The sequence below is a fragment of the Harpia harpyja genome, chromosome 1 (genome assembly GCF_026419915.1).
Source record: "Harpia harpyja isolate bHarHar1 chromosome 1, bHarHar1 primary haplotype, whole genome shotgun sequence".
Taxonomy (NCBI): domain Eukaryota; kingdom Metazoa; phylum Chordata; class Aves; order Accipitriformes; family Accipitridae; genus Harpia; species Harpia harpyja.
The window spans coordinates 66,199,445-66,221,086 of NC_068940.1; the positions used below are offsets into that span (position 1 = coordinate 66,199,445).

The 21,642-nt window shown below is 40.8% G+C and overlaps 1 protein-coding gene across 7 annotated transcripts in view; it reads left to right on the top strand.

Annotated features, from left to right (window-relative positions):
• THRB (thyroid hormone receptor beta) overlaps positions 1-21,642 on the top strand; it is a 182,707-nt gene that overhangs the window by 41,530 nt on the left and 119,535 nt on the right. For 6 of the 7 annotated variants that reach the window (XM_052798066.1, XM_052798086.1, XM_052798107.1 and 3 more), the window contains exon 2: positions 4,895-4,924. The exons of the other annotated variant lie outside the window; for it this stretch is intronic. The gene's annotated coding sequence lies outside the window, so the exon portion shown is untranslated. The remainder of the gene's footprint in view (positions 1-4,894; positions 4,925-21,642) is intronic. 7 annotated transcript variants of the gene reach the window in all.

Here is a 21,642-nt window from a genome sequence, read left to right on the forward strand (position 1 = left end):
AGAAATGAAAATGCCTGTCACAGATTAGACTTTGGCATGCTGCAGTCATGGCTTTTCACTCTACAAAGTGCATGGCACAACTTGCTAACTACTGCGAGTGCTGGAACTGTGAAATCAAATGGCCTTGTGTCAAGACTGATGGGGCAGGAAGAATTAAATTATGTTTCTATGCCAGCAGAGTTCATTGCATCTTGAGGAAGAACTTTGCTGAGGGAGGTCAGCAAGATTTTCTGTGTTGGTTTGGGTTTTTTTCTGAGTTCGGTTGGTTTTTTGTTGTTGTGGGTTGTTTTTTTTTCAGTGATGTGCATTTTAATTCTTACTGGGAGCTGCTAAACAGCAGAACTGAAAGCCAAACTTACTGGAGTGGCTTTAGGAATGAATTTATCTCCTGGTGGGAATGCCTGGTCCCCTACCTCTTTCTTTTTCCTTCCTTGGCTCTGCTGGAATGAGAACTCGGTGGCTTTTCCAGGCCTGGTTGGCTTTCTGTGATCTTTTGTGAAAAAGGAGATTGTAATTGCTTTTCTCAGTCAGTCTCCTTGTGGACCTCTGAACACTAGAGCATCCTGTGGGGACTACAAAAGTAAACTGAAGCAAATTCTGCGGTGATGGTGAATCTGTCTAGAGGACAGAATAGAATTGCATCTTTTGATATCTTTTAAAGAACTTTTCCCCCTAGTTGTTTCTTTCTAAATGAAGATGTCTGTGATGGATTTCAGGAGCCTAAAAGTAATTTTGAATAGGATGAATGGGATTTTGTTGGATAATAATACATGTATAAGAAGAAAAGTAGTGCCCTCATCCCTAATATGATATTTGTTCAAAGACTTAGGCAGAATATGTAATTTATATCTAAATTTGGTGAAGTCCACCTGAATGCCTTTTATCCTACCATGTACTGGATAAGTGCTGAATCATTTGGAAATAACTTGTTTTAGCTAATTGGGTGTATTCATTATAGGCATCAAACCCATGTTTTGGTTAATGGCAAGGTATGTTGGTGTATCTTAAGCTTTGCAATTTCTGCTAAACAGCATACAATAGCAAAGATGAAATAATAATGACTGAAACAAAAAGGAATGCTTTTATATGTACAACTCTATGCAGTCAAGAATTTTCTAAGTCTGGTAAAGGAGGAAATTTTCATCCACATCTATTCTGCTGTCTAATCAATTTGGCAGTATTAGTTTTCTGTGGTTTGACTGGAGTCGGTGCTGAGTCTTCTTTAAACAGACTCATGAACAGCATCAGTAGCAAAGTACATTGTTAAAGCAATATCTGTCAGTAGGTTTTTCAAGTGTTGGTATTTACAAAACTGATTCATAAGGAGTTCTGAAAAACATGGAGCTTACAAAAAGATTTATGGGGTTTTTTGTATCTGAATTGAAAGGAGAATGGTAAATACCTTGTTGAAATTACAGAGCCTTTGTCACTGAGTGTGGACAGTTGTCTGCTTAGTTTAACTTAATTGTAGTGATGAGCTTTTGAGGCAGTCTGCTAGAATCCCTCCGGAGTACATCCAAAGTTAACACATTTGGTGACTGGCAACAAGTACAGTTTTTACTGTAAAGAGGCATATGCTTAGAAAAATGACACATCTGAATATTGCAATGCAAATGTCTTCACTTTTTTTTGGTAGAGATCTTCCCCTCCATCTAAGCAAGGAGGTCATTAAGCATGAAAGCAGTGCAAGCAGTTAACAGGAAATACTGTATTTTTACGTGAAAGCAGAGAGCCCACGTGAAACTCTTTGCCAAGCTGTCAGAGGCAGATAAGGCAGGAAACCTGACAAGTCTTCTGCAGGGGCCGTTGAACACTTGGAGCCTCACTTACCCAGTGGGGTTTCAGGCAGGCTGGGGTGGAGGTTATCTCCATTTGGATAGAAGCCAGATCATCTGAAGATAGAGGGAAGCTTCCTGCTACCTGATGGAGAACAATAACGGGCCCTTCTTTCTCTAGGACATGGTCCTCTTGGACAAATGTCTACTGAGACCATCAAGCTAGAGCCCATGAGAATGTATGATGGCAGGTGCTCGTGGCCCTCATTATAGCTTGTCCTGTTATCAACAGCTAGATCAGATAAGGGAAACTTATGCAAACTGTTTCTTTAAGCATGCTAGGATTTTTTTTTTCTGGGAGTCGTAAACCCTGCCAAAGTCAGCTTTCATTCTTCTTTTAAAAGTACGTAGGATGAGTTAAATATGCTTCAAAGCAGCCTGTGCTGTGAGTGTTTTTAGCATAGAAATACTTTGCCTCAAAAGCTGTGGTTCTTGTCACAAGTCCAGGATGACTTTTAGTCTTAGACTTGCCTCTGTACCTGCTTTGTGGTTAAAACAGGCTATCCTGTAAGATATTCCTTTCCCTTCCCACAAAGATCCATTCTGGTCCCATAAGCTTTGTGCTGTGGACCAGTCTAGTATAGGGACAGGTGCGTAATAAAGAATCAGAGACGTAATATATCCTCAGTTGCACTCTGGCTAGCTTCAATGGGTGTTTCGCATGAGAAAAGTAAGAATTTGGCTCATGCTGTAGTAAGTCCCACTCAATCCTATTGAAACCCTGCGCAGCATCCAATGATACAATTCCTACCGGTTCTGTCCCTTGATTCCTGCATGCAAAACCTTTCTTAAGTTAACCCCTTGTGGGTGACCCACACCTAAAGCCAGACAGGTAAATGTGAAGTCATCTGGTGCTGATGCATGTTTTAATAGCTGATTATCAGAAAGAGCTGTAGAAAATTACACCTGTGAGGTTTTTATAGATTATACTAAGTAATGAAATGACCTGTCGTGGTTTAACCCCAGCCAGCAACTAAACACCACGCAGCCGCTCACTCACTCCCCCCCCATCCAGTGGGATGGGGGAGAAAATCGGGAAAAGAAGCAAAACCCGTGGGTTGAGATAAGAACGGTTTAATAGAACAGAAAAGAAGAAACTAATAATGATAATGATAACACTAATAAAACGACAACAGCAATAATGAAAGGATTGGAATGTACAAATGATGCGCAGTGCAATTGCTCACCACCCGCGACCGACACCCAGCCAGTCCCCCAAGCAGCGATTCCCCGCCCCCACTTCCCAGTTCCTATACTAAATGGGACGTCACATGGTATGGAATACCCCGTTGGCCAGTTTGGGTCAGGTGCCCTGGCTGTGTCCTGTGCCAACTTCTTGCGCCCCTCCAGCCTTCTTGCTGGCTGGGCATGAGAAGCTGAAAAATCCTTGACTTTAGTCTAAACACTACTGAGCAACAACTGAAAACATCAGTGTTATCAACATTCTTCCCATACTGAACTCAAAACATAGCACTGTACCAGCTACTAGGAAGACAGTTAACTCTATCCCAGCTGAAACCAGGACATGACCTCATAGTTACTCCTCTTCCTTTAAAGGTGTATGTGTACAGATACTCCGCTGTGGGAAATCAGACATTGCAAATGTCAGCTCTGATGAGCTGATTCATAAAAATGAGATCTCGTGCCTTTTCTCAAAATGGATGGTTAATCTAATGAATTTCTGCACTTCAGGAATGTCTCTTTTTCAGTTTACCTGTTCCATTTCTGAAGTAGGCTCATTTTATAGGTCTCATAAAATAACAGGTGAACATACTCTAAATTAAGGGAAGAGGCACTTCCACTTAAGCTTTGCTTCCCTTAGATTGACAGTTTCACAGCCATTCCTAGAAGATTCTGTAATTAACCCCTTTGTCCCCCAAAACACAGTATTTTCATTGTAGAGCAGAGAATTCATCTTTTCAACCATTGCATTGATCACGTGCTTTGAGGCCAAACTTCGAGTTCGTCCTTGGCAAAGATGAACAAGGTCTCTCCTTGTTTTCCCTTCATCTGTAAATTTCTAACCATACTGACTGATGGCTAATGAAGTGTACAGAAAGTGCTAGAGGTTGAGATGCTTTGCCTGTGACTCAGCTTGATTTTTCTCTGCTTTTCAATAAATACCACTAATAATTGTCAGATTTTATTAGACTTGGCTTTTTGTTTTCTATTTCATGCTGTGTATTATGCTGAGAAAATGAAATAAGATAAAGTGTGATTCTGCTCTTGCATATATTAGTGGCAAAAATTTCCCATTTAACTTCGGAGTTACCAGAATCCAATTCCCAGTTATAATGCTGAGGCCTGCAAATAATCCTCCTCGGTTGTAAAGGACGGAACAAAAGTCCCAAAGTAATGAAAGGTTAATTAATATTTTTGCAGCCTCAGAAATCATTGATTGTTCTGAGTCATGCCGGAACTTTTTCAGAAGAGTCTTAAAGCTTTTTTGTTTTTCAAATTTCGTGATGTACATTCGTAAGCTATTGGCAAATGTGCCATTTAGAATGGCTTAGTTGAAGCAGATGTTTAATGAAATGGCTTGATGCTTTAATTCTTCTACAGCCACTGCTGACCCTACCTGTTTTGGGATTGAGTAGAAAATAGCTGCTTTTAAAAAAACGTTCCAGGGTGGGAAACTCTTTGAATGGGCATACTGCAATGCAAGTCCATCTTATAATAGAAAATATTAAGTGTCCAATAAAAATAATAGCAATACAAATACTGGTCATAAAATACTGCTTGCAGTGAAAATAAGCCTATAAAGTGTGCCTAATCAGCCTGCAGTTTAGGTGATGAATTGACTAGATCAGTTGTTTCTATTGATATTTCCAAAGCATTTGAAATGTTTGTTCAGAACAGCTAGTTAAGATAGTAAATAAATAAAGGCCTCCACCCCAGTGTTGAGAATGATTAACTCTCCAAAATAATGAAAATTTATTTCAGTTATGTAAAAAGAATCCCATAGTTTTGGTGTTAATTGAAGTGAAACTTAAATAATAACTTCAGAAAGTACTTCTTAGCAAATGGATCTTTAATACAGATTTCTTTACTCTTTTCAGTGAAAGAACAGAACATGAAGCTCTAAGAAGGTAAGATTTTTTTTTTATTCCACTGTAGTAAGATATTCAAGTTAATTGGAGGTAATTTTTAACAAATATGTTCAGCATTTCAGAGTAGATCCTAGACATAGTGTGGGTCAGTATGTCAAAGCAGAAAAAGAAAAGGAGACAGTATTGCAGAATGAGTGTAACAACTTTTAACTATTTTTTATTGTTACTAAGCCGCTATTTGGTCTTTTAATCAAAACAAGATACCTGCATAGATTTGGAAACTTCTTTTTGCCTATAAGGAATTTACAGGTAATTATTTTTCAGCAGACTTTATAGTTTTCTCTACTCAGTCAATTAAAATCTTCATTTATAAGGAGGACTTTTTTGTAGTTGGAAAATGAAATATTAGAGTATATGCTGATAAATTAAGGAGCTTTGTAGCAGATTTTTGGGTTTTGAGATGTGGTGGTGGGAGTTTGAGTTACATAGTTAAATAAACCTATCTGTAGAGGAGGAGTGAACTCTTCTAGGAGTGAATATTTCCTCTTCTATGTAACATGATTCACGCTGCATTCTGGAAATGGATTCTCTATCTATCTGCTAGATAAGCAAAAGGCAGAAGAAGGTCTTTCAATATGTTACCAACAGGAAGGGATGTTAAAGAAGGGGAGGTGGTTTTTTTTTATTTCTTTCATTGCTAGTGAGGATGCTGACATTCATGTGCTGTGTTACCTAGAAAATGAAGCAGCTATGTCAAATAACATAACCAGGTGTACGATAGCAAGTTGTTCTGACAGGCAGCTGCAGTATGAACCTGTTGAGAGCATTACAGAAACATATAATTACTTTTCAGTCACAGGTAATAGTTTCAATTTTAATAGCCATTCACAGGATACCGAGGAATGGAAGTGTTATTGGTTACTGTTTTCCTTTCCTCCCATATTTGCCTGTTTTGGTTTTTATCGGTGGTTAAAGTAAAAGCATGCAGAATTGTTAGTTGGATTTTGTGCACCTGTTTCAAGTCAAATGCCTTGCAAATGGAGGTGTCATTAAAAGCAATGTTTTTCAAACCTGCTGGCATCTTAAACCAGTAAAAGTTGATACATCTATGTAAACTGTGTTCCTGATTTGCAGAGGGGCATCCGTGGAATAAGGAAGAGGAAGGCTAAAAAAAATAATCAGTTAAGCTATGCAAAATGTAAACTGTTTGAAACCACAAGTGAGTAGAAATGTGAAATATTAATGGAAAAAACAGAAGTGTTGTGAAAAAGTAATGAGGTGTCATATCACATTTTTTTTGTTGTGGAAAATTTTAAAGTGGTGTTGTAAATAGCAGACAATCTAGCTTTGCATATTCTTGCTTTGTATTAGTACATGGAAAGTATGTGCATGTATTTGTAGTTACAAAGGTGTGCGCATATATAACATATCTCCGAGACAGCAAGATGCTCCTGTTCTGCACCAAATCAGTGTGCAGGACTGAAAACCCTTCTGGAATAGGGCTAAAGAAGCTAAGGAACTTTATAATGAGTTGAGAACCACATGGGTAGTACAGGGATTTAGTAAATGCCAGAAGAAATTCTAGTTCTGAGCAGTCTTTGTACACTGATCTCATCAGCGTCCGTGATCCAGGGAGGACACAAGTCCTCCTTCTGTCTCCTTACCAGGATTCAGGCATACAAGAACTGGGCAAACGTTGCAAAAACGAATTAAGCTCACTCTGTTTGTAGTTGATCACCTAACACAAGAGAGCCTTATGTGGAGCCTCTGAATGCTACAGTAATATAAATGTCTAAGTAATATGCCTAAGTAATATAGCATGACAGCAGTGGTAGAAATTTACTCATTTTGTTTCCCAGAGTCACAACTGCAAGTATTTTAGGGTACATATTGCTCACTCCTGGATTTCTGCCTTGGCAGTGCCTGCAGAAGTACTGGGTCATTCTATTAGCAGGATTTTTATGTGATTCTGACACATGAGTAGCAGAAAACCACCTGCCATCAGCCATCTATTTCTTTGAGTTGACTATAGTATTTAGTAACTACCGGTCCAGTTTGAGCTAGAATTTATTAGTTAAGTTAAAAATTAAACTCTGCAGATCAGAGTGCTCTTTATCCCAAATTTTCAGGTCTTACAAGTGGGTGACCACTATGAAAGCTGGAAAAGCTTGTTCAAGAAGATGCTCAGTGCCTGCCCCTACACTTGAATTGACTTTTCTCTTTTAGTCTCTATAGTCAAAAGCTATCTATAATATCATCGCAGCTGCTGTGCGTTGGATTCAGGAATCTCTGTTTTGATTTGCCAAGCAGGCAAACTATTTATCTCAGGTAAGAGAATTTTGAGGTGTGATGTGGTTAGTATCTAAAAATGGCTGTGTAGGGAGACAGGATAGGGCTCCAACAGACAAAAACATAGCAAGATAAGAAGGAGGAGTTCACGTTGGAAATATGATACCGTAGGTGTAATTAACCATTGGAAACGCTTAGAAAGGAATGTGGTAGATCACTGGGAGTAATTAAATCAAGATTAGATCTCCTTCTGAAATATCTGCTAGTAGAGTTACAAGTTCTTGTGCTTTGTAAATAAATTGCTCCGTGAGGTATCACGGCCTGTGCCAGGCAGGAAGTCAGACCAGATTATCATAAGAGTTCCTTCAGGCCTTTTAAATCCACATCTCCACCAACAAAGGCTCTAATGTGGTACAGGCAGCCACAGGATTTCCAGAATCAGAGCTGGAGCAGGTCACTCTTGTTTCAGTGGTGAAAGGTTAAGAAGTCTGAGCAGCTCCTTGAAGAAAGCGCGGTGGTGGGTACCGCGCCGCTGAGTTTGCAGGTTCTGTGTGCGGCAGTCGTACAGAACTGAGCCCATTTGTGCTCTTGTCTGGTCAGTCCATAGATACATCTTTCTTCATAATCTTCCAATATTTCGCCTGATTTACTTAGTAGCTTGCATTTTGTATTGAGTTCACTGAAAAGTAGTAACTTATCTATGATGTTTATTGGCTCCCTTCTGTGCTATAACTGAAGTCCTGAATGAATTCAGAATTTTCTTCAGTTATTCGGCGAACATAGTGCCGTCATCTTTAACACAGGATCTTCTATAGCCAGCCTTAATATCCATATGAGTAGGAAGGGCAGGGTAAATTTTTAGCAGATTATGTAGAATTCCTAGTATAAAATAATCTGCTTTCCCCCAAACTGAAAACGTAGTAACTTGTATGCTTGCTTTGGGACCTGCATGGGATACTGAGAGAGAGTGGAGGACACTCGTCTTTCAGTTCTTGTCAGCTACAGGGAAGTGCATCCTTGTTTTACTGGGTAAGAGGCAGCAGATCCTTTTCATAGAAAATACATAAAAACGATTGATCAAAAAAGTAATTTTATACTAGAAGAAACACAAAACACTGTGTTGAACAAGAACAGCCCTGACTCCTTTTGGTTACTTTGATAAGCTCATTAACTTCAACGTCCAAAATTAATCAGGAGTTACTGTGCAAAATCTTGCAAATGGAAAAATCCAACAACTTGAGCTCAGAATTATGTCATCCTACTGCACTTACTGCACATAGCTTCTGTTACAGGAATGTACAATATAACTCCACAGTAGTATGACAGGAGCAATAGCTGAGTTGTGCTGGCCGTATGCGTGCATAAAAAATTATCCAGGAGAGTTTTTGTGTAATTCTGTCTCTGTTGAGAGACCTGTGAAAAAGCTCTTCTGTAAAACTTTAAGAAACTAGAACTCTCCAGGGTGATTCAAGGGTGAGCCCAGGCATATCAGAGGATTTTGTGTTCCAGGATACCTGATACCCGACCTGCTGGCAGGTGGTGGGCACTTGGTACCTGCCTTGTCGTTCCTGTACTCTGACTGTCCCTACTGCTCTCCCTCCCTGGACTAACGTGTATGTATGGTTTACACATGGCAGTCTAAACCTGAATTGGGAAAATTACTAGACTAAACCAATAGGAAAACTAAAGTAGAGAGAGAAATATCCTTGTGTTTGATAACCCAAAGTAAGGTGGCTGAGATAAGTAAGTCTGTGTCCCTGCACATGGAGGCCACACCTGCTTTCATGGACATCCAAGAAAAAGAGAAAGGTGAGGGAGGGCAAGAGATTGGAAAAAGATAAAAAATGTTGTGGTTTAACCCCAGCCAGCAACTAAGTACGACGCAGCCGCTCACTCACTCACTCCCCGCCCCCCCCAGTGGGATGGGGGAGAGAATCAGAAGGAAAAAGGTAAAACTCATGGGTTGAGATAAGAACAATTTAATAGAACAGAAAGGAAGAAACTAATAATGATAATAATAACAATAATAAAATGACAATAATAATAAAAGGATTGCAATATACAAAGAAGTGATGCACAATGCAATTGCTCACCACTCACTGACCAATGCCCAGTTAGTTCCTAAGCAGTGATCCCCCCCCAGGCCAGCTCCCCCCAGTTTATATACTGGGCATGACATCACATGGTATGGAATACCCCTTTGGCCAGTTTGGGTCAGCTGTTCTGGCTGTGTCCCCTCCCAACCTCTTGTGGCCCTCCAGCCTTCTTGCTGGCTGGGTGTGAGAAGCTGAAAAATCCTTCACTTAGTATAAACACTACTCAGCAGCAACTGAAAACATCAGCGTGTTATCAACATTCTTCTCTACTGAACCCAAAACATAACACTATACCAGCTACTAGAAAGAAAATTAACTCTATCCCAGCTGAAACCAGGACAAATGGGTAATTACGCTTGCTAGTAGGTAACGGATTCACGGCTGTGGTAAAGTAGAAAGGAGAGACGACCTTGGTTAGTCAGGAATCAAACATGTTTGGCTGGTTGCTATGCAATAACAGTTGTGACTTTTTAGCATGAAGTTTCTTAGGCACCATCTCTCTTGAAAATATATTACATACCTATGGTTTTCACAAATTCCTGATAGCCATAATACTGAGTGTGGAGAGTATTTAAAAACAAACTTCAGGATGTCTTTTTTTCTCATGTTTTTGCTACCACCGAGTCACTCTTAATGGATACTTCAGTTCTGAAAAGGAGTGGAGGAGGCTGTGCCATGGAAGGAAATTGCTGTTTCCATTAGTAAATGTATTTGAGCCATCAAATTGCTGCTGTTTTCTTCCACGTGAAAGCTTGTGGCTAAGTCATTTAATGTAAAGAAAAACAGTCCTTCCTACCACAGAAGAAACACCTCTACTGGACAGTGGTACACAAGGCTGCAAAATTGACTTTGGTTATCACGAGGAACTTCCGTGGCATTTCTTTCTGTTTAGGAAATGCTGTAAAAGCACTCCAGATGACAAAAAAGAGGAGTTGTGTTGAGGTCTGGGGAGTTACTTTGGCTCATTTCCAATGCACTGCTAGTCCTGAATTTGTTATTTATATTGAAGAACAGCAGTTGCTTTAAAAGCTCAGTTTTACTGCATTTAAAAGCTATTGAATCTTGTTTTCTGCACTTTGTTTCCTTAATAATCCCTATACAAGAATCCATGATTTTGCCTCGGTAATTGCTGTTCTCTTCCAAGAAATAAATATACCTTTTTAAAAATTTTTTAAATTCGCATGCTGGGTTGGAGCACAGTTTAGTGTAAAGAAGTACCCTGGTGCTTATACTGTGCTCGCAATGTCTGCTCAGATGAGAGCTAAGCATGCTGTGCTCACTGTTACATAACTTTGCAAAAAGTGTCAATTCAGGCAAATTCTGCTGCCATGAGAGAACGGGAGCATCAGGAATGTTCTCTCCTGCTTAATGGAAATGTGGCTTTTGGTGACTAGTACATTTAAAAAATAGCAGATTGCGTATGCGCTCATTGACAGAGTCCAACTTGAACATCGCGGCGATGTTCAGGGCAGCAGGTCCTGCTGTTTGCTGCAGCCCTGGGAGGATGGATGTGGCTCCGGTAGCAGCAGGCTGGTATGGCACATGTGTGGCTGCTACCAGAAGGGATTTGTAGCCGGACAGTGTTTTGTTTTGAGTAACCTTTAAAAGACTGCTTCTGAAAAATTGCCAGGTTGGCCAAATAGATTGATTCCCGTCAGCAGGAGAGACAGCTGTTCTTTTGGCTGCATCTGCTTCATTTGGATGTGCGGGTCATCCTGCTGAACGGATTGGGCTCCTAAGACCTACCTGCGGAGAAGAGAGGCAGGTAGGACAACGTGCACTGTGTCAGAAATTCTGTTCGTCTTTTGGCATTACGGAAATGGCCTTGGCTTCTGGATGTGTTGGAGGGGTAGGTTGCTAGTATGATTTTTGTACCTTTGCCATTTCTTACATAGCCCCTCTATTTCAGCCCTGAGGGATCCTCTTTACAACAGAATATTTCAGATTACTGTATCCTGCTACTAGCACTAGCCAAAGCGTGCCCCCCCCATATATATTACTGTGAAAATATGGATAAGAAGGTAAATTAAAGGTTGGAAAAGTCAATGTTGGCTGAATATCATTAGTCCTAGTCTCTCTAAGCGACAGGTATCCATTCTCTGCCTTTTTGCCCACTTTCAGGGTCTGAGACTCCATAGAAAGCCTGTCTAGAAGCTGCTGCAGATCTAAATGGTGTTAGCTAGATTTGCTTCTAGGTCATTCTCATTCAGCAGCATCCTCAGAGCACGCTTTGGTTTTGTTGTTTCAATTTTCTCATCTGTGGCTTTAATCCAGTGCTCTTTCTTTAATCACATCCTATATATACTTGTCCTTTGAGTCCCACAGCTCTCCCCCTCTCCAAGTTTAGGGTCTCAGTTGTTTGCACTGTTGTGCAGGAAACTCTGTGAATGATTTAATTTTGTCAATGGAAGGTAAACAGACAGTAAAAACATACGCCGCAGCACAAAGTGTTCTCTAATCACTTATTTGACAAGTGCAGTTTAATTATTTAGCATAGCTTGTAAAAATAATGAAGTCGTAGTAACATGAGACTTAACACTCTCCTATTAATTTTTCCCTGAGAGGTGGGAAAAGACTGCTGTATTTTTGTGTGCAAACTGAGAGCATGCAAACTAAGGAGATTTGACTGAGAATACGTAAAAGGGGCTGGAACCTTTCAGTGCTTCTTAATAGTTTCGCTAATGGGTAGTAAATCCAAGAGCATCCCACAGTTAGACAAGATCCTGCCTGTGTTGGCAAACCAGAAGATGCCGTCTGATGCTTTGCCAAAACAAAACAGTTTTCTTGGCCCAGCTGTATTTTTATTGAATGTGTAACTTAGTAAGAGGAAAAGCTGTAAGTCGCAGCCTTGCTGAAGACATATCATTCAAAATAATTTTCTGTAGCATGATAGATTTCATGTTGCTACAAAATAAATATTTAATCAACGCTAATATTTTTGATTCCCTCAGGCAGTGAGAGATGTAGAAGTTCTAACATTTTGCTCAAGTAAGTGCAAATGCAATCTAGCAGGAAGTTCAAAGTAATATGCATGTATATCCTAGAGTTGTTTTTTTAAATGGATTTTAGGTGCAGCCAGCCAGGATTGATGGCTGATTTTGTTCGTGACGGAGAACAGTTTATCTCCAAGTTAAAAAGCCCTCCTCCCCAAAAAAATGAACTGCAAGTCAGCATGCCTGTTTGATTGATTGGAGCTGTATGGTGAACTAGATCAGTTAAAATTACACTGAAAAAAAAAGAAGAAATACAGCCTCAAATGCTTTGCTTTTCAGTCACAAAGCTGCCTCAACCATGCCAGCCCAACTCAATGACTGAAGGGGACTGTCTAGTGACTCTCCAGAGTCGCACTTACTGGTTAGTTTCTAATTCCTTGATGTTATGTGATATACTGGGCTCTTTATTCAGGGGCTTCACTTGCGTAGTACAAAAGGGTATTGTGCGCAGGGTATATTTCTTATCTGAGCTGCTCTGTGAAGAGCAGCAGCAGAGTTTGGCCCTTGGAGGGCACGAGCTCTGTGTGAGCTCGGTACCACTGGAGTGCAGTTGAGGAGTCAGAGATGACTTCCTACGAAAGCTGCAGCTCCCACAGTCCTCATCAGACAGGAGGATGGGAGACGAGGACTTAAATTTCTTGTTCCTACTGTGTGTTTTCACTTGGGATGATTTTGTTTGCAGAGGGAGCAAGGACTAAATGGAGTGTACTATATTTTTCCTTCAAATGTGAACTGCTGACTGAGGCTCCTTCTGCTGTTTTGCCTTTCTACTCAGAAGTCAGTAAGAGCTCTTCCCCAGCACCATGATGGGCAGACCTGTATTTGTAATGAATCAGTCTCGAGACAGTCATTGTACTTGCATTTAAGAAAACTTTCAGGACGCAGCTGCTCATTAATGCTCTTTCTCTTTTGATCTGTTAGAAACTCGTTTGCATCCTTCTAGCCATCAGCATCTTTCATTGTCCTTTCACAAATTAATTTAAAAACCAATTATCCCTTCTTTGATTTAATAATCACAGACAAAAACCAGAGATAAGGGTAAAATAATAAAATTTCAGGGAAGGGAATTGTATGTTCTGAACTTAGACTTAAAGTGCATGTGCACTTCACAGAAAGGCAGCAGGTTTCCATAAAGGTCACCTAGAAACCAAGGAAAATGTTCCCTGCCATATCTGACTGTCACCACGGAAAAGAAGTACTGAATTTTTGCTGACTGTGAGGATGTCAGGTTAAAACGTGTCATAGTCATTTAGTTATAGTAGATGTGTAGTACTGAGAGAGAATCCTATTGAGCAGTTATGACAAGTTTTGACATTTCTGACTTCCTTTATATTAAGATGCTAACCATACACACTATCAGTCTTCTCACCCCCTGATTGGGGCTGATTTAGGGAGCCTTACTTTTCACAGTTACAGAGCGGGTTTGTAAAATGTAAAGACATACAGGATAGTAAAAAATTCAATGTAGAGCCACTTTAAAATACAATGACAGTACTACGCCATCAAGATTTCTGGATAAGTAGCCACAGTGCAGATGTTCACTAGCTCTGAATTTCTTGAGATATAGGAAGTTGTGTTTTTTCTGGCCGAAATTCCATATCTGAAAATGAACTGATTGGAAAATACTGGAATTTGTAGGAAGAGCTCCAGCTTGGCTGGCAGCAAAAGCTAAGTGAAAATGGCAGGGAGCACTGACTTCTTTCAGCAACCTGTCCTCAGTGGGAAGATGGCAGGCTGACCCTGATGCTTTCCTGTTTTGTGTGGGTAGATTCAATGTTCTGTGTTTCCAAAAGTTGTCTAAAGGTAAAGCTTTTACATATAGGAAGAGACAGAGGTTAAACACGAGACTGCTGTAAAATGTATTAGCATTCATAATTCTGTTTACATTTTATTATTCCTTGCTTCCTTGAAATAAAATTAAAACAGAACCTGCAGTCATTTCTTGTTCTTATGGGATCCTAAATACTGGTTCTGATTGACATAGTATTGGACTCATTGTATCAAACCCTTTTAGATCCTCTTAACTTTTTCTGCCTTCCTTAGAATGCCAGCACAGTTAACTCCAGCTAATTCTTAAATTAAGTGGAAATTACTGAAATGGGAGTTGTTTGAAGCTGCAGAATGATTTTACACTCATGCTTATGCAATGAGCTAGAGCTGCACAGCTGACCAGAAAATAGTCCTTAATTCACAATTCCAGCCTGTTTTTCACTTCAGCGGCTTTTTAAACTTCCCTCTAGTCTTTATGCATCATTTTATGTGGTTTAACTGAAATTCTGAGAAGAGAAAGGAAAATGAACCGTGGACATGAAGGAAATGTGCAAGGACAGATGAAGAGAGAGGTTTCGTGTAGGAGAGGGGCATGGAGAAAACAGTGCTGTAAGAACGGTTTGATCAGAATGCTTGGGATGGTAAAGTGGCATATAGGAAAAATTAGATTAACTGAGAAAGAATGCATGTCAGGAGAGATGCGATTTATTGGACTGGAAAAGTCTTCCTCAAGGACAGCAAGTGGCATAATTTTCCAAAGAAAGTGTCCCTATTCTTTGGGAATTCAGAAGTTGATTGAATAAGCACTAGAAAATACCACTGTACAATCTGCACTGCTGGAGGTGAGCAGTCTCTGAGCAAAAAGCCTTTTCTACCTCCATATTCTGACTTGCTTGAGACAGCTCTGTGAGTCTGGTTCAGACTTGGGATAAAACCATAAGGTATGTTTTCTCTCCTCTCTCTCTTTTTCCCCTAAACGTTATTATACTGCAGCTTGGCTCTGTCCACATAGGCTGGAGCAGACTGTGTTGTAACTTGCTTTAGCCGCTGCTCAATTTAACAGCTTTTGGCTTTGTAAGCAGTGCCTTAGGAGAACTCTTGCTCATCTGTTCCCTGAGCCAAAGGAAAACTCCTCCAGTAGCTTTCCCAGTGTTTTCTCTGGCTGGAACACATAGTTACCAATTGCTAGGTGAAGATACACTATCTTTAATCATCTTTTATTTTTGTATTTTCAGTTTGTCCAGCTGACATATTCTAAGACATCCACTTTGACTAGAAGGGTGAAAGACCCCTTTCACAATGGATTTTTTTTCTTTTACCTGTACCCCATGTAATTAAATTCTCCCACTGGTGGGAAAAATGCTTTTCCTTGATGTAAATGTGTGGCAAGTAGTTGAATACTGAACCAGTCAGTCACATTTCCCTGCTAAGCTACTTCTCTGAATATTTTTCATAACAAAAGGATTTATCTGTGGAATCTTGTTCAGAAATTTCTTTACACGTGTTTCCTAGCCCTTCACGATTGGCTCCCAGAAAATCTGATCCTGTTGGCATTTAATCCATTGCTAGAAATATGTCCACTGGGAACTTCTTAAATAGGATCGCAATAAACATTTGTATTGTATTTTGCAAGTACAAATCAGTAGCAGATATTTGCATATTTATTTGTTGAATTTCAACTTCCACTTCAGGTTAGATGAGACATAAACAACTATATAGCACCTCTGGCAAAGAATTAGTCTAAAAAGCAAGTCAAAGCAATGCTGGGAATTCAGAGGAAGATTTATAAAGTTTTAGAAGGAACTGTGAAAGTCTTGTGCTTTGTTTTATCTCCATAAATTTTATATCAAGTATGGAATTAATGACGTAGGCTTTTACTCTGATATATCTTCTTTGTTGTTTTACTCTGCTTTCTAAAAAATATTCATGGCAGCACTGCTTAGAGTCAGGGACTGCGCCTTGGTCTGCATTGTTAAGGGAAAAAATGACCCTAATTTAAAGCCAGCTAAAAGAGTCCTGTTTTTTTGCCAGGGTCCATGGAGCAGTCTCAGCACTGTACGTTGTAACAGAGGCCACAGATAAATGTGATCTGCCAGAAAGGTGTTAATAGGTTTTCTGCAGCTAGTTCAGGCAAGGCTGGTGCAGTCAGGTGAAGTGTGAGACCTCCTGTACCACCAACCTGACTGCTGGTGAGACACAGCTGGAGTCTCAGGGATGTTTTCTGGCAAGAAACCTCTAGCCGTTTCAGACTTCATGGTGGTTTTGTGATGATTCGGGGGAGAAAAACCCCTTCAAACTCATTTTCACTTACGTCCTAAATCAGTTTTAGGCAGAGGTCTGCCCAGGTCAGTAGGCCAGGTACAACAGCATGCTTCAGTGACCTAGCAGAGGAAATACCTGTTTGGATGTATTCTTGGCCTGCTTCATTTCAGGAAAATTACTGCGGAAATTATGAGAGAAAATTAATGTAATTAATTGTAATTAGTATAGTGTTCATAGTGGATACGCGTTCCAAAATCTTTAACAACAGTGAAGGAGACTTCATAGTTTTCAGGAACTGTAGATTTACAGGAGCAATTAGATCACTTCACCCAACCTTGAGTATCTTTTGAACTTGGCATTTACTGTCCCTTTGCATCTTTGAAAATCCTCCCAGTTATTGACAATTAAATTTGATGCCTGGATGCTTGTTTACATGAAAGCAGCCGGCATACTCCTTCTGTTTGTATCTCAGTGTGCCTTATTTATTTAGCAGCATTGCTGGATTTCAAGTTCTGGAGATAAACCAAAGCATTAAGGGCGCAAGGCTTTCATGCAGTTCATTGCTTATCCTTCCTTGCACGTGTGGATGTGTAGGAAAGCCTTGCACTGAAAATGAAACTGATAAACTCCCAATTCTCAAAACAAAGCGCTATTTTTATTATATAATAAAAAAGTTCAGATGACACTCTGCTTTGTACTCTGTTCCTACACATCCACGTGTCCTTTGAAGATCTGTCCTTATTATTTGTCTCATAAAATCTGTGTTGTTTCAAAGGAAAAAAACAATAAAGTGCAGTTTAGATTGTGTGATCCAACTCCTTAATACAGTTTCACACTTTGGTGGGAATAATCAAGAGTTGGAGTCTGTACTTTGATTTACAAAAAGATACCCGTGTTAAATCCTTGAACTGTTATTTTTTTTTTAGCCCCATGCTTCTGCGATCATTTCCAATTTTGCAGAAAGCTCCAATAATTATGTTCTGTATCTGAGGTTTATGTAAACTTTTTTTTTTCCTATTTCACAAGCATGAGGAGTTATGTCTTAGTACCTAGCCTCTTATCAGAAAATGAAGATTACTCAAACTGGACTTGCTGACATCTCTGACATGACACCTCTGACCTCCCACTACTTCTTTCATTTTCTTCTATTTAAGTAGGCATCCATTTTCTTTAAGTTGTAGTAAAGCTTCATGTACAAGAATTCCTGCCCTACATTCTAATTACTCTTTCTTCTTTTCCTTTTTCTGGTGTTTGCAGGACTTATTTGCAGTTGTCAGTGGATTAAACTTCTTGTAGCTGAAGGATATGAAGGAGGTTTTCTGCCTTTGGTCACAACTGAAGCCTTTCACCTAAGACAGCTTAGTTCAGGCTGGGCAGATAACTGCCTTTCAGATGTGGCCAAAAATTTAAAAGTCAGTGGCCAGAGGAGCCAGTGTTTAACGAACATTTACAAGTCTGGATGGGTTTTGTCTGGGCTGTTTGTTTTTCCTTGAAGGCAGAGACAAGGAATGATGTGCAATGATGCAGCACTGAATGAAGGGTAGTAGAGAAGACACTGAGACTGGATGCAGGAACAGAAGATTTACTTTCTTCAATGTTACCTGATAGGATCTATTTTTACATAGAAATATCACCTGACAGACGTCAGGAGAGAGAGTATCCAAGCAGTTTAGATGCAGCTAGAGTCAGGGAGCTAAAGACACGAGGAAAAAGAAGCAGCAGTTGTGATCTGAATGCACAGCTGTATATAAAAATAGTAGTTGGAAGGGACATGTCTTTGAGGAAGCTGACCACAGATGCATGTGGCTATAATCACAGTGTAGAGACTGGCAATAACTGGTAGTGGAGAAATCAAGTGAAAGACTGATTTTTTATGATGGAGAACTCAGGAGAAAAAGGGAGAAACAGATGACACCAAAGAAGAACAGTGGCACCAGAAAAAAGGAGGGTAAGATGGTGTATTGGGTTTGTGTGGCAAGGTTTTGGTAGCGGGGGGGGTTACAGGGGTGGCTTCTGTGAGAAGCTGCTAGAAGCTTCTCCCATGTCCGACAGAGCCAATGCCAGCCGGCTCCAAGACGGACCCACCGCTGGCCAAGGCCAAGCCCATCAGCGACAGTGGTAGTGCCTCTGGGATAATGTATTTAAGAAGGGGAAAAAAAGTTGCTGTGGGCATAGAAACTGCAGCTGGAGAGAGGAGTGAGAACATGTAAGAGAAACAACCCTGCAGACACCAAGGTCAGTGAAGAAGGAGGGGGAGGAGATGCTCCAGGCACCAGAGCAGAGATTCCCCTGCAGCCTGTGGCGGGGAAGACCATGGTGAGGCAGGCTGTCCCCCTGCAGCCTGTGGAGGTCCACGGTGGAGCAGATATCCAGCTGCAGCCCATGGAGGACCCCACGCTGGAGCAGGTGGGTGCCCGAAGGAGGCTGTGACCCTGTGGGAAGCCCACGCTGGAGCAGGCTCCTGGCAGGACCTGCGGATCTGTGGAGAGAGGAGCCCACGCTGGAGCAGGTTTTCTGGCAGGACTTGTGACCCCGTGGGGGACCCACGCTGGAGCAGTCTGTGCCTGAAGGACTGCACACCGTGGAAAGGATCCATGCTGGAGCAGTTCGTGAAGAACTGCAGCCCGTGGGAAGGACCCACGTTGGAGAAGTTCGTGGAGGACTGTCTCCCGTGGGAGGGACCCCACGCTGGAGCAGGGGAAGAGTGTGAGGAGTCCTGCCCCTGAAGAGGATGAAGCAGCAGAGATAACGTGTGATGAACTGACCGCAGCCCCCATTCCCTGTCCCCCTGTGCTGCTTGGGGGGGCTAGGTAGAGAATCCAGGAGTGAAGCTGTGCCCGGGAAGAAGGGAGGGGTGGGGGGAAGGAGTTTTGAGATTTGGTTTTATTTCTCATTACCCTACTCTGGTTGATTGGCAATAAATTAAGTCAGTTTTCCCTAAGTCGAGTCTGTTTTGCCTGTGATGGTAATTAGTGACTGATCTCTCCCTGTCGTTATCCTGACTCACGAGCCTTTTGTTATATTTTCTTTCCCCTGTCCAACTGGGAGGAGGAGTGATAGAGCAGCTTTGGTGGGCACCTGGCGTCCAGGCTGGGTCAACCCACCACAGATGGAGATAACTAGACACTTGAGGCTGAGGAGGAACAAGGATGCGATTAAAGAACTGGGGAGAGAAATTAGAAGATAGTTGGGCAGCAGCATGGGAAAAACGAAGAAAAACCCATGAAGATCCGGGATTCCTAGCGATATGAGGAAGATGCAGATGCGTGTATCTGAAGACTCCTTTTCTTTAGGTGGAAAGACACATCCGTCAGCAGAGCTTAGGTAGGGGAAAGAGCAGTATTTTGTTTTCCAGGAGCAAAGAAACACCATATGGACATAAAGGTGAAAATGGTCCTGAAGAAGAAACTTGACACAAAGATCTCAGCATCCCAGTTGGAACAAAACAAAGATCAATATGTCAAGCCAGAGAAAAGTCTCCTAAAAGCTGTGGCTGGTGTGGTATCAGTAGAATTATATTGATCTATGAGAAGGAAGGGGAGAGAATGACAAGCTAATGTAAGATCTACAAAGAGTCATGAAGAACTCAGGGTCATGCAGGCATTAAGAGGTCTTCATGCAATGGGCATGTCTGTACTAGTAAATTAAATGGTGCTTGGAAGCATTCCCAGGCCCTGGAAATCAATTGTCTCTACTGTTAACTGTCCTAGGTTTGGTTTATATTTATGGGAACTCACCCTGAACTATTCCCAGGTAAAGTTTGAAAGTTATTTTGGGATTATTTCTGGTAGGCAGTTTGAAAGCAGCCACCATGTTTTGGAGGGTGAGAGAGTTTAATAGCATGGCACCTTCCTGTGCCAGTTAGTCTCAACAGTCTTGGGCATGTCTGTTTTGCTCATAGAAATATAGCTGTAAATGGCTCAGTAGATGCAATCCCTTGGAAACTTAGGACATTGACTGTCTTGGGTGCAAGCTGAGACAGGCAGTGAATCTGATTTCTTCTTAAAAAAGGTTACTGAACTGAGATGTTGATGTGCTTTCTCAGAAATTGTTTTGATGTAGCTTGAGGACATTATAGAAGAGTTGGTTATACAAAATAAGCTTGGATGAAGCGTGCATTTAATTGTTTCCATTTAAATTTAATACAAGCATAAGCAAACGTAGATCTGTAAATAATGCTCTTTCTCACTGAAAAACAGGCTGTGAAATTAAGGAAACAAGGTAGTGAGGTTAGTAGGTAGTTAAGTTGGCTGGACTAAAAAGCCTAGACATTTAAAATTAGACAAAATATTTTTAAAAGTACTTGAAACTTGTATCACAACAAGGCAAATCTCCAGACCTAAATGGATAAGTAATGTGGCCCCTGGAAAGATAAATATGGATCTAGAATGGAATAGGGGTAGTGTGAAGGCAATGGAGGCATGGAAATTTTACAGTCATTGAAGAAAAATGTAATGAAATTTCATATGTTGTGCTGTATATAATTCTGGGCTTTGAATTCAAGAACGATTCAAACTAGAACAGGTACAGAAAGAAAAGCATTTCTGAGAGCCTATATCTTAGCAGAATAGAGTAGCAAAGTAAAACCTGAGACATGATAAGATAGTTCTTAATAAATACATCAGGGAAGGGACTGCTAGAGAGGAAAGCTAGCTAATTAAGCTAAACGGTTTTGACACATGAACAAACATAATAACAGACTTCAATTTTAGCAAAAAGCAGTCAATTGACTCTGAAACTAAGTTAGATCATCCAGGTTACTAGAGAAGCAGCATGCATCTTCACTTGCATTTTCCAAGTGGGTTCATGAATGTGATCTGTTCTTAACCAGATGCACAGTCGGTGTTTTCTGAGAAACTTCAGAGATGCACAAAGAGGAGTTGCACTTTCCTTTCAAATGCCTTAGCTTCTGAAGAGCCAAATGCAACATTTTTGGAAAGGACAGTGCAAGGTATTTCCGCGGTTCTCCTCCAGCCTATTGTCAGTCTTTTCAGTAGTCATGCCACTCTCATGGATCCTTTCCTCTTCAGTTCTGCCCTTTAGATTTGCTCTATTGTGAATTGATGTTGTGTAAGTTCTTCATGGCCCTGCCATCACAGGTGCTGCGCTGGTGTCCTGAATGACATCAAGTGTTCAGCTCTTTGGGAAATCAAGCCCACACAGCAAGTTCATCTGAAAGAGCTTATCTCCAGGCAACGCGAGTTGTGTCAGACCGTGTCAAACTGTTACATTAGTTTTCTCATGGTGTGCTGTGTTGCTGGTGCAGGATTTCATGGAGAGCATTCAAAATGTGTTATCAGTGTAATGTTGGGAAATGTTTTGTTTATGTGTGGCTGAACCTGAATGT